A 10513-nucleotide genomic window follows, 5' to 3' on the forward strand; every position below is an offset into this window, starting at 1 on the left:
ATATACAGTCATTTTTGGATAAACTTGAAATTAATACCAAAAGTGAAATATTAGCCAGACTTTTAAAAAAACTAATGAAGCATAGAATAAAACCAACAAAAACCTGCTTTTCCAGGAGGGTAAGATAGAAAATGACAACAGAAGAAAAAGAGAGAATGGAGCTAATTTATTTTTCTGAATTTTCTTGGGAGAGGCTAAATTTCATCAAGTTATTTTATTTTCAAAACATCTGCCTGATTTTGTTCTCTTATGATTCGTCCAATTGTTTGGTAGTTATCAGTGCCCCTGGGTTTGCATACATGGAACTGATTATTTGTCACAGTGGGAGTGGGTACATTTACATTTCTTTCTGGCAGTGGGGAAAGCAAAAGAGTGCTGTTTATGACAGTAGAAAGAGGGGTCAAAGAGATGCAGATATTAGAGAGAATCATTTCCTAACACTTAGTGCTTGCTATTTCATAAATAGAAGGGTGACATTTATTTTAATACTATTCAAATGCATCTAGGTTTTAGAACAACATTCTGTTTGCATATATTCACAAGACTCTGCATTTTGTGCATAGAGTATTTTGCTACTTATATTTCAATTTTAGATAGCCATTAAATTTAAAAAATGTTTTCACTAATCAGCTGGTATTTAATGAGTGTAAACTATACATCTGATTAAAGTTCAATTAGATGCCTATTCAAAACAGTGACATTTTATGTGTTATTGGACCACCTTACTGCCCACAGATGGCATGCAGTAAAATATTAGCCAAATATTTTACCATGACTTGTTGAACAAACTAAGGCACATCCATCTTAATAAACTACATGATATCCCAGGCCTCTGCAACACAGCGAACAATGAAATTATTACCATAGCAGATTGGTGCTCATGCTAACATATGCTGCCAATCGAACATGTTTTGCATTTGTGTATGTAAACAAGCCTATGCAGATGTGCAGCATTCTTTGATCTCGGGCACATTTCACTTAGCGTTAAGTAATAAACATCAGAGCAGATGGATCGTGGAGTTATGAATTTCAGTATGTCTGCTGACCACTTGAGTGAGCTCATCATCTTAAGTGTGCTACCAACATAATCAGAAAGGGATATCAATTACCATTTGATTATTCATCAGCAGAAATATATACACTGTACTGCAGTGGTTTATCGAGAATTTAATGAACACAATATGTATTCCAATAAGAAAATAATTTTGTCTCAGTTTATTCTTCAATGATTTTTTCAAGAGTAATATTTAAAGAGAAGAAATGTCTATGTTTATGCATTCACTTTTGTATTGTTGGCTATATAGCTGGACAAAAATATTCTGCGAACTGTTGAATTATCAATCAGAATCACATTTTATTAGTATGTTCCAGATATTATTCTAATAGCTTTACCTGGATTATGTATTCCATTTGATCAAGCTGAATAAACAGTAATGTTGCACTTCATATTTTCTAGATGGCGAAATAATAGGTTTAAGAAGATTACATGACTTGTCCAAAGTTGTTATATAGCTATTTGGTAATATGAATGAGTTTCAGACTCAGGTAACATCAAGAAACCATAATTTTAAGAACTCTCCTATACTCTCTCTTTGAGTGCAGTTACTTAAAGTCATTGATTGAGCTTTAATTCTGCTCTATAGAGAAAGGCTTTATAGAATAGATTGCAAAGTCATCAAGTAAAAGAACAATGGATCTTTGCAATCCAGATACTTATCCTAGCATTTAAAATGACAGAATGGATTCATTATTCTTAAAAGAATGAATTATTAAATGATTGATCTGTTGATAGTTGAGTAGCAAATATGTGTACGTTGTTCTGGGAATCACTTCATAAATACAGAGATTGTTAATGGTAATATATTGAAGAAGTTTTATTTGTGACTTTTACACATTTTTGTGCTTCTTAGTTGTAGCTAAATGGATTCTGATTCATGACATACAAATATGTGCAAATTGAAAGTGAACACAATAATGTCTTCAAGATAGTGAATTTTTAGAAGCAGATTGCCAGGCATGTCTTTCAAGACGCTGCTGTGTGTAAATGCAGTCCTTACTTACTTGCATCATCCAGCAGTTCCTGTGCACAAATATGGATTCATTTAATTGCCGTTTATAGGGAGAAGAGTTATCAGAGCTACATATCTGTAAATATACATTTATCTATGTGTAAATATACATAAATACATGTACATATGCATACATATATTTACAAAGCTTATTTAAGGATTGTACCTAAAGTACAAAAAAAATCAAAGTAATTTTAAAATATTGACTTGTACTGTCTGCTTTTCACAATTGATTGCTCTTTTCTGATATTTCTTTTTGCAAAAGAGAAAAAAAACAACACAAAAGACAAAACTATACTTTGGCATGCAATGTCAGCACCTGAGTGCAGGTTGGTGATGGAATGAAGACAGTAATTACTGATTTATCACCTTCTCTTGATAGAAGTCTCTATGACCCATTAGTCAGACTGACATTACTTTTTGTTTGTCTGCCTCTTCTAATATCCTTATTTATGATCATAAAAAATGTGGAATTATAAGAATTCATATAGTAAATAAGTCTCTATACTTTTAAATACTCAAATAAAATGACCTTGACCTTGAAGATAGAGTTTTCATTTTTTTCTCCATTTATTTTAATTAGTGGAATTATCAGACACAATATCTCTGTATTTTTCAAAGTGATGGCTTGAATAGTCCACAAAACAAATTTTTCACTGTATTATTTCTCTAAAATTGGATTTCAAGAAGTTACAGTAGTCCTGATTAATTGTTCATTATTCAGTGAGTTGTTAACTCTAGCACTTCTTATAACAGCAAAAATATTTTTCTTTGCTTTTCTGAATGAAGTTTCCTCTAAATCTCTCATATTAACATCAGATTGATGAGACTTGTAAAAACATCTTGTAACTCCATCTTCACAAGTCTTCGTTATTCTCATTTGCTACCTGAGATACATTCCATAGCAATCATCATCAAAGTTCTCTTTCCTATCACTCACTCTTCCTTGTTTATCTTAGTTGCAAAGTTTTCTATGTTTCTGAAACAAAATGTTCAGTTGTGTTGCTATTCTGGCTACAGAGAATATTGTAAAATTTAAAAAATAAAGGAAACCAATGGAGTATTTTCAAAACAAAGAAATAAGACTGTCATAAGAGAAAAGCTGTGTTCAGAACAAGGAAGCAGTAATATCCAGAGATTAGGTGGAAGGGCAAATGACAGAATAAACAATAAAATGAGAGCACTGGAATGCCAAAAATAGGAGCACAGTGTGAGTCAGACTGAATCATTTGGAATATACTATGGGATATATTTTTATATATGACTTACTCTCCCTGGTTGTGGATGTGAAAGGTTAGTGTAGCTGCTGAAACACTGAGTAGAGGTGAGCCAGGACTCATTAAGACACCTCCACTTGTCAATCTTCTGACATCCATTTTGGTTTTTCTTTCTCCTGACCTTTTGCTCTCTTCGTAGATGCTATTATTGATGCCATCCTACAGCTTATCCAGTCTTTAATCACTGGTGCTCTAGGCTTCAAACAAACTCTTAAGATTGTTTTTAAATTCAGGTGAAATAGACTCGAGACTAAATTTTGGTTATTGTGAACTCATTTTCATTTTTTTCAGCCTAAATCTGAACATGCACATGAGTAATTGATGGTCTGTTCCACAGTCAGCACCTGGCCTGATTTTGACTGCAGATATTGAGCTTCTCCAAGGATTTCTTTCACAGATGATCTAATTCCTATGCAGCCCATCTGGTGAGGTCTATCAGGTGTAAAGTCACCATTTGTGTTTTTAAAAACAGGTATATGGGATTAATAAATCATTGAATGTAAAAAATGTAATCATTCGATTGTGAGCCTCATTTGTGTCACCAAGTCTGTACTTTCCATCTACCATTCCATCTTCATTTTCCCTATGTTTCCCATGTTGTTCCAGTCACCAGTTATCATTAACACATCTTGATTACTTGCTTGATCTAGTTTGGACTGAAAAATTTGTAAAAATCTTCAATTTCCTCCTCCTTGGCATTAGATGTTGTTGTGTGTATTTGAGTAATACTTGTATTAACAGATCTTCTTTATATGCATGTAGATAGTATGCTATCATTCTAACATTGTACTTCATGACAGAACTTGAAATTGTCTTTTAAACTATGAATGAAACACCATTATTTCTCTGTTTTTTAATCCTGGCATATCATAATATGTGATTGTCTGATTGAAAGTGGCCAAAACTATTCCTTCTCATCTCATTAATGCCTAACATGTTGATGGTCATGCATTCCATTTCACTTTTCACAAGTTCTAGTTTTATAAAATTTATACTTTATATATTCAATATTCCAACTATTAAAGGATGTTTGCAGCTGTTTAATTTTTATTGACTTCCAACCTCTAATACCATAACTATCCATATTGCAGTATTGTCAAAAGAGACTCTGGAAATTGCACTGAAAATTGAGGAGCCAAACAAAGGGAAGAAATGCTGAACTAAAGGAATCAAACAGAAGATTACAAAGGGAAGTTTGTAAAGACAAAACAAAAATATTATAAAAGAAAGTGCAGAGAGCCAAGGTTGGAGAAAAAAGGGACAACCTTGCTTAGCATTTCTCAATCTAAAAGAATTGGAAAACAAATTCAAGGTTCAAATTGCTAGTCTGAGAGATGGTATGATAAAAATCTGAAAAGATCCAAGGATCATCAAAAGGATGTGGGGGAAATACACAGGATCACTGTGTGAAAAAGAATCGAAAGACACTGAAATATTTCAGGACAAATGACATTGGGGGAATCTGCTGTCAGGGACTTCTCCAAAGTGATGAGGAACAAAGATGTCAGTCTAAAGACTAAGGTATTCCTGATCCAGGCCATGGTCTTTGTGATTACATGTTATGCATCAGAGAGCTGGACAATGACTAAGGATGACAGAAGAATTGATGACTTTGAATTGTGGTGCTGGAGAAGAGTATTGAACGTAGCATGGACTGCCAGGAGAAGAAATAGGTCTGTCTTGGAGAGGATAAAACCAAGTTTCTCCTTGGAGGCAAGGATTTTGAAGCTTCATCTCATGTACTTTGGGCTGGTGCTAAGAGGAACCAGTCCTTAAAGAAGGACATCATGCTTGGAAGGGTGAAGGACAGCACAAGAGAGGAATACTTTGGATGAGATGGATTGACATGATAACTCGAGCAATGGGGTTAGAAGTGTTGGAGTCAGTAAGACCGGCTGAGTATAGGGGCAGGGTTCAGAGATATTTTACATAGGGTCACTATGAGTTGCACGTGATTCAACAACACATAACAATAGCAACCATGTGATCAAGAGCCAATTGTAAAAAAAGAAGAAATTCAAGCTTCACTGAAGGCACTCACTGAAAAAATAAGAACCCAGGATATTAAGTGATACTAATTGAGGTTTTTCAAGTAACAGAGATACCCCTGGAAATGCTCACTGATCTGTGCAAGGAAATATAGCAACAACTGTCCAAATGACTGGAAGAGAAATTCCCAAGAAATATGATACAATAGAATGTGGAAATTATTGAACAATATCATTCATGTCACATGCATTTAAAATATTGCTGAGGTTTTTTTAAATTTTTTTTTTAGAAAAGGCTAGAATGGTACAAAGACAATTGACAAAAATGCAACAGGGATGTCAATGCTAAAGTCAGATGCATCCTGGCTTAAAGCAGAGACCACCAGTAAAATGTTTATTTGTCCTTTTTTACTATGCAAGTGCTTTTGACTATGAAGTTGATATCAAAGTATGGTTAATGTGGAGAAGAATGGTAATCCCAGAACACTTAATTGTGCTCAAGTGAAGCTTACACCTGACCATAGAAGCTGTTGTTAGAAAAGAGCAAAGGAATACTACATGTCTTATAATTAAGAAAGATGTGCATCAAGATTGTATCCTCTCTCCATACCTACTTAATTTATATTGTTACTGTTAGATGATACAGTTGTACTGAACAAATTATTTTAGAAGATGGACTTTGTGAAGAAGAATGGAGCTTCAGTCAGAGTCGGAGTAAGAATCAGTGACAATCTGTGATATGCAGATCACACAACCTTGCTTGTTAAAAGTGAGGAGAATGTGAAGCACTATTGCGTAAGATCAAAGACCACTATTTTCAATATAGGTTATGTCTTAACCTCAAGAAAACAAAAAAATCTCACCAATGGACTGATAGACAACATCATGAAAGAGAAAAGCCTGAAATTGTCAATCACTTCATTTCGTTTGGATCCACAATCAGTACCCTTGGTACCAGCTGACAGGCATTCAGGAAATTGGCATTAAACAAATTTGCAACCAAGAACCTATCCAAATTACTGAGAACCAATGATATCACTTTGAAGATTAAGGTGTGCCTAATTCAGTATTTTCAATAATTTGCTATTCATTTGAGAGCTTGAAAATAAAGATGACAGAAGAATTGATGCCTTTGAGCTTTGGTATTGAAAAAAATTACTGAATAGCCCATGAACTGCCAAAGAACAAACAGATGTGTCTTAGAGAAGGTGCAGCAAAGTGGTCCTTGGAGGCAAAGATGAGAAATATTACCTTGCAGACTGGCCATGTTTCTAGGTGAGACTATTCTTCAGAGAGAGATATCATACTTGGAAGGGTGGCAATTTGGTGAAAGTGAGGAAGTCCATTAATGAGATAGACTGACACATTGCTTGTGGGCTCAAGTATGTGAGCAATGGGCTCAAGTCTGTCAGAAATTATGAGAATGGCTCAAGATAGGACAGTATTCAGAACTATGGTTCATTGGCTTGTTATGAGTTGTATCTGACTTGAGGACACCTAAAAATAACAACTAACAACATCAACTCATTGAATTGAACTAGTGAAGATTTTAATGAATGACTGTACTCTCTTGAAAAATAATTTAAGAATTAATGAATTCTTAATGCTAGAATTGACAGACATTAAACTGATATCAGAGAGAATGGATACCCAAAGGGAACACTCCAGCTTTTGTTATTTGTATTTGTTTTTAATCTAAATTGGTATGTTGTTGCACCATGCACATTATCTCCAAGACACTGAGCTCATTGTAACAGTCACTTTATCAATCTCTCTTGCTGAAGGTCTTCTTTTCCTTAACTGATCTTCCACCTTTCCAAGCCTGATTTCTCTTCCCAAGAGATATCCCCTCTAATAACATTCCTATAGTATATGAGGTAACTCTTTGTCATCTTTGGCTCCAAGGCATGCATCACTTCTTCTGTCATCCTTATTCATTGTTCAGTTCTCAGATGCATAGCAAGTGATTGAAAAGACAATGGCCTGAATCAGGTCATCTTAACCTTTAGCCTGACATGATTGCTCTTCAGGACTTTGGGGCTGTCTCTGACTGCATACTAGTATGTCTCCTGATCTCCCTATTGCTGGTACCAAGAGTGTTGATTGTGCATCCAAGTAATATGAAGTCATTGAAAATGTCAATATTCTACATCTTTCATGATTCTGCCTATCAGTCAAGTGCTGAGAATTTTTGTCTCCTTGATGTTGAGTCGATATTGAAGTCTGTAGTCTTTGATCTTCTGTAGCAAGCTTATCAAACAAGTTCTCCAGCTTTCAGCAAGCAAGGTTGTATCAATTGAATAACACAATTTGATAATGAATCTTCCACCAATCTTGGTATCATACTGTTCTTCATAAACTCAGTTGTTTTTTTTTATATTTTCTCGCTTGAGAAAATAATTTGAAAAGGATTAAGCCTCGATGCACATTTTTCTTAAATTTAAACCATACAGTGTTCCCTTGCTCTGTTCAGACACAATTTCTTGATCTAGGTAAAGATGTCATATAAGTATAATTAATAGCTTGGGAATTCTCATTCTTCTCATTGTTTGACAAAGTTTGTTCTGATCCTCATAGTAAAAAGTCTTTTCATAGTGGGTAAAACACAGACATTCTTCCTGTATCCTCTGCTTTCAGCCAAGGTCCCTCTGATATCAGCAGCTATGGTATCCCCAGTAACATAGCCTCATCTAAACCCCACTTGAGCTTCTGTCAGTTCTTTCTCAATGAACTGTTCTAGCCATTTTTAAATAATCTTCAGCAATAATTTACTTGCATGCTATATTGATTATACTGTTCTATAATTTCCACATCTGTTGGATCACGTTTGTTGGGAATGAGAACAAATAGGAGTCTTTTTCTGTCAGTTGGACTGGAAGTTGTCCACCAAATTTCCTAGCATAGACTGGTGAGCAGGTTCAGGGCTGTGTTTGTTAGTTGATATATGTCATTTGGCACTTTTTCAATTGCTGTGATCTGATTCAACATAGCTTGAAATGCTCTCATCAACATTGACTATTATATGCTACTTATAGAAATATTTCAGTTATCGGCCAATTCTCTTTGGTAAAGTGGCATTGTGTACTCCTTCCATCTTCTTTTAGTGCTTCCTGGATCATTCAAGATTTCCTCCATAGCTTCTCTCAGTATTTCAGTTTGAGCTTTGGATTTATTTTCCAGTTTTTTTCAATATGTAAAATGCTAAATGAGCTCTTTCTTTTTTATTCTTCAACTCTAGTTCTTTGCACATTCCATTACAATATATTACTTTTTCTTCTTGAACTACACTATGACATTTTTTTTGTGTACAGTTATATTCTACAGTTCTTCCTTTTGTTTTGGCTTCTTGCAGTTCTAGTGCAATTTTCAGATTTTCTTCTGATATCCGTTTTGGTTTTTCTTCCTCCTCTATAAAAACCTTTTGCTCAGCTTACAATACAAAAGTATGTGGTTGTAATCCACTAACTCCACCACTGGAAAAAGATGTGCAATTTCCTCCCATGCAATCTACTGCCCTTAAAAAGTCTGGGAGGGTCAGCTTTGGGTCAGTTCTCCCTCGGTAGTACACAACAACAGCATGCATTTCAGTATGATAATTGCAATAATTGTGTTTGAAGTATCACTAGTAATGAAGAATATATAGATTGGGCCTACACATCTCTTTTTTAAAATATATATGTAGATTCTTTTTAATGTAAACAATTTATAATTGATATATTAACCTATTGACTGCATTTCTTAATCAGCTTGCATGTATATTTCATAACAAATTTATAAAAAGAAAGTCCATGTAATATTGTGTTCTGTGTATTTCTATAATATATGTAAACATTCAATTACTTTCATTAATGTGTGGTATAAACTGTTAATCAGGAGGTATAAAGTGATTAGAAACTCCTGATGAAAACAAAAGCAATATTTTTTACAGTATTGATATTTTTATAATATATGGAAACATTAATTGTAAAACATGCAGTCTTTATATTTTTGTAATATACGTAAATACTCAATGATTTTAATGTGTGGAGTAAACAGTAAACAAAACCTAATAAACAAAGGTAAATAACAAATAAAATAATAAAGGAATCTTATCCAAACTGAAAAATCATCATAAATTGATGAGCAAGATTATGCTACAGAACTATGCATCTGAGGCACAAGAGAAATAAAGAATGAAAAAAATTATTCTCAAAGAGAATAATTATAGCCTGTGGTGATCTGCAGCAATTATTCTTTGAAAAGTTTCTTGCACATTCTAAGCAGTTATTTAAAAATTTAAAAATAAAAGAAAACAACAAATAGATAAAAATTATAATGTAGAAAATTCCTTTGTTTAAAAATTAGACAAGTAATTGGCCTAAAACAAAACAGTCTTATAAAGTTGTTTAAAATTTTGAAAAGACAACCAAAATCTTCTTTGCCCAAAAAAGAGAGAGGGAGAAAAAAAAAATCCCCTTTTGAAGTTTACTTTCCAGAATCAGAAATAAGTATAAAGATTAAGTTCTGTTTAAAACATATGATAAGAATAAATTCAAATATCACAATTGCTAGTTTGTTGTTCACCAGTAAAAGTTAAATTTGCAAAATTTATGTGAGAGAGACATTTACAACAATGACAAAAAAAGAGGTGCTACTAAGGCTATTTATGTACAACCAAATACCTCACAGGACTTGACTCAATGATTTAAAGATTTAAGGACAAAGTTCATGGGTCATCCATTTCACTCATTAAATACATCTTTAATATTCTGCTCTAATTCTTAATTCATTGCACTATGAACAGGATGTTAAAAATTTCAAGCAACCACAAAAGACACAATTTTTCTCTATTTGTCTGAAACAGCAGACGAAGATTCAGCAGTCGCAGAGAATATGGACTGTGTGATTAATTGCCTCCATGAACAACTGCCACCTTTTCCATGAGACCAGAAAATTGGAATGATTTCTAGGTTTCTGTATTGACTATCTTTGCCAGTAATTCTACAGAGAAATTCAGATATCAAAAGGAAGAGATTGCAGATCAATACTTTATTTTATTTACAAATTTTTTATTGGTACACATATACTTATTCATATACATTGTGTTTCATTCATGTACATAGTGGTTGTTTTATTATTTTGGTGGTTTTTTTGTGTCTGTGAGTGTGTCCGCTTCACACTTTCTTTCTTTCATGAATAT

The sequence above is a fragment of the Elephantulus edwardii genome, unplaced genomic scaffold (genome assembly GCF_000299155.1).
Source record: "Elephantulus edwardii isolate Elephantulus edwardi_28Jun2011 unplaced genomic scaffold, EleEdw1.0 scaffold00179, whole genome shotgun sequence".
Taxonomy (NCBI): Eukaryota; Metazoa; Chordata; class Mammalia; order Macroscelidea; family Macroscelididae; genus Elephantulus; species Elephantulus edwardii.